Genomic DNA, 2469 nt, shown 5'->3' with positions numbered 1-2469 from the left:
GCCTCGAGAGATATAGCGTGCTAACAGTGAGAATATGAATATGGAGTTTTTTAAAGATCTTAAAAGTTTTTAGTAACAACCATTGAGTCCAAATATGTATTATTATGCTTATCTGATGAAATGTTTGTTTGCATTACAGGCATAACACCCGAGACTCACCTGCTCTTGGAGCATGCGCTCTGCGGACATGACCTCCACGACTCCGCCCCCTCAAACTTCGGACGCGTGGATTTACTCTTTCTCTTAATTTTCCTAATGCTCGTACACTTTCTCAAATAAAGCACACACGGAGAAGTACATTATCTGAATTTTTAGTGTATTTTTTACAGTCTATGGTTTTTAGATTATACGCTACAAGCATGTAGCCCTAAATCTAAATTTATTAGGAGTCGTCAGGTGCGCAGGTTCTGTTGAGCAGGAATGCATTTGTTTTTTTTCTTCTTAAAGCTTAATTTGTAGAGCAATGTGTTAGATTGTGGGTTCAAGTTTAATCCAAAGAAACGCATACTGATAATAATGTACATTCGAATGCACTTCGAAACACCACACACGCTGGCGACACCTGCTGGTCAAAATGTGTAAAGGCACTGAGATTTAGGCACAAACACTTTCTACAAAAAAATGCAAATATGTTCACAACAGTGTAATGCTTTCAATATAATTGACAAATTATTAAATGTCATCAATATTAGTTTTACTGTCAAGTGATTACAAAGACCTAACAAGACTGGTTTAAACAAAAATTCACATGGATCAACTAAGCTGGGGCAAGTTGAGCCACAGGAGCACTTTTTTTAAGAAGCCAAGCCACCTTTTCAAAGCCATTTTTTATTAAGGCATTCTTATCATTTCATTTCACAGGAGTCATCCTTAAATAAACTTTGCTGTTTTTGTTTGACCTCTGTCTCATTTTTATGCAGAGAAGGCAACATATGTAAAAATCTGCTCATTTTACCCCACTCTCCCCTATCATGAGCCTCAAAAAGAATTGTTCCCTTCTTCTTATGTAAACCTCATGCATGCAAAAGACAGCTTGAAAACAATCTCAACATAACAACAACTGTGATGTTAGAATCGAGATGTACGCCTCCAACATTAAATTAAGTACAATGTTGTTACAATGCCAGAAACAAAGTTGTGAGTGCTGAGTTAGCGCTATATGCTAGTTAATGCTATATGCAAATGTTAAGGCTGAAGTTCTACTATTGACGTTACAGCTACGTTTTGCAGGTCCATACCAGGGTTATTATAGTTTTTTAAAAAAGATTAGTTTTTATTTTTATTTAGTTATGTAATGTGCTATTTTATTTCAGTCTAGTTTTAGTTCTTCTTATTGGGGCATAAATAGTTCTGATTTCGTTTCTATTTTTTTTAAAATCCTTACTTTTAGTTTTTATTTAGTTTTAGTATAGTTTTAGTCTTTAGCGTTATATCATGGTTGTGGTAGTCAAAAGTGTACATACACCTTGCCAAATCTGGAAATGTTGAAAATAAGAGGAGAATAAGAGTTTTTTTTTATTTTGTCCTGCTAAATACCACACTAACCCAACACTCTAAATTCTGTTGGGTTATTTATGCTGTGTAAATATATTATATAAATATACATGTTTGGTAATAAAATAAACCTATGCTGGGTTGTTTTAAACCCCAAATTTAGTTGACACAACCCAGTTTATTTATAACCCAACATGTGTTCTGTCTAATATTTACCCAGCATTGGGTTAAAAATAACCCAGCCGAAATTATATTGAATCAGCACATCCTAGTTGTACAAACTTATGTCTATACACAACAAGTGAAAATCAAAGTTAAAAGTTTAATGTTCTGTCTACAAGTGTCCATTTCTGTACCAGAAGACATCCCTGTGCTAACATAATATAATTATTTGTTGACTAAACCAAATGTTGATTATCCGCGAAAGCATATAATAGTATCAGATTAGTCAAGCGGACATTCTGTATCATAGCAACCAAAAAGCGTCAGCTAACACTTCCAAGCAATCGGTCGGCATTTTCAACCACGTTTAAATGCTTCGGTGTATGGTACACTGAAATAATTTTTGTAATTTTAAGGGTTTGCCAACAGAAGACAGGTTGTCTTAATAAACTAACCGTTAGCAATGAGATGATGTTTTCTGAATGGGCCTGTTGGCAGGGATCCAGTGCCCATTAGTCTGCCACCTATTGGTCATTAATGATCCGATCTGATTATTTATGATCCGGTAATACGAGTGACTCTGTGTCAACTGCTGTTCCAATAACATTTAAAAAACGAAAACGCAAGTTATGTTTTCCTAAATTTTATTTAGTTTTAGTTCGTTTTGCAGGTCCACATTATAGTTGTAGTTTAGTTTTCGTTTTTTTTGGAAACCTTCGTTTTTATTTTATTTCAGTTAACGAAAATGTTTTTTTACTAATAGTTTCAGTTTTCGTGATAGTTTTCGTTTACTATAATAACCCTGGTCCATAC

The sequence above is a fragment of the Paramisgurnus dabryanus genome, chromosome 18 (genome assembly GCF_030506205.2).
Source record: "Paramisgurnus dabryanus chromosome 18, PD_genome_1.1, whole genome shotgun sequence".
Taxonomy (NCBI): domain Eukaryota; kingdom Metazoa; phylum Chordata; class Actinopteri; order Cypriniformes; family Cobitidae; genus Paramisgurnus; species Paramisgurnus dabryanus.
This window is presented reverse-complemented; position numbering follows the sequence as displayed.